Raw genomic sequence first — 680 nt, forward strand, 5'->3', positions numbered from 1 at the left:
CTTTCCAATGGTATTATTTATATGCATATAGTAAGAGCAATAATTGAATAAGAGGCAGTTTAACTGTAGAGCAAATTATGCTAATGGGAAAATAGCACCCCCTGTATTCTCAAGAAGTTCTTTATTTAACTATGCAACTCAGTTAAGAACAAATTCTTATTTACAGTAACAGGTTAGGAACAGTGGGTTAACTGCCTTGTTCAGGGGCAGAACAACAAATTTTTACCTTGTCAGTTGGGGATTCAATCTAGCAACTCGGTTACTGGCCCAACACTCTAACCACTAGGCTACCTGCCACCCTAACCACTAGGCAACCTGTTCAGAGGAGACTGCGTGAATCAGGCCTTCAGTTCAATCGCTGCAAAGAAAACACTACTAAAGGACAACAATCATAAAAAGAGACTTGCTTGGGCAAGAAACACGAGCAATGGACATTAGACCGATGGAAATCTGTCCTTTGGTCTGATGAGTCCAAATTGGAGATTTTTGGTTCCAACCGCCGTGTCTTTGTGAGACGCAGAGTAGGTGTACTGATGATTCCATATGTGTGGCTCCAGCCGTGAAGCATGGAGGAGAGGTTCATGTGTGGGTCTTTGCTGGTGACACTGTCAGCGATTTTTTCAGAACTTAAGGCACACTTAACCAACATGGCTACCACAGCATTTTGCAGCAATACAGCA

The sequence above is a fragment of the Salvelinus sp. IW2-2015 genome, linkage group LG17, assembly GCF_002910315.2.
Source record: "Salvelinus sp. IW2-2015 linkage group LG17, ASM291031v2, whole genome shotgun sequence".
In the NCBI taxonomy this organism is placed as follows: Eukaryota; Metazoa; Chordata; class Actinopteri; order Salmoniformes; family Salmonidae; genus Salvelinus; species Salvelinus sp. IW2-2015.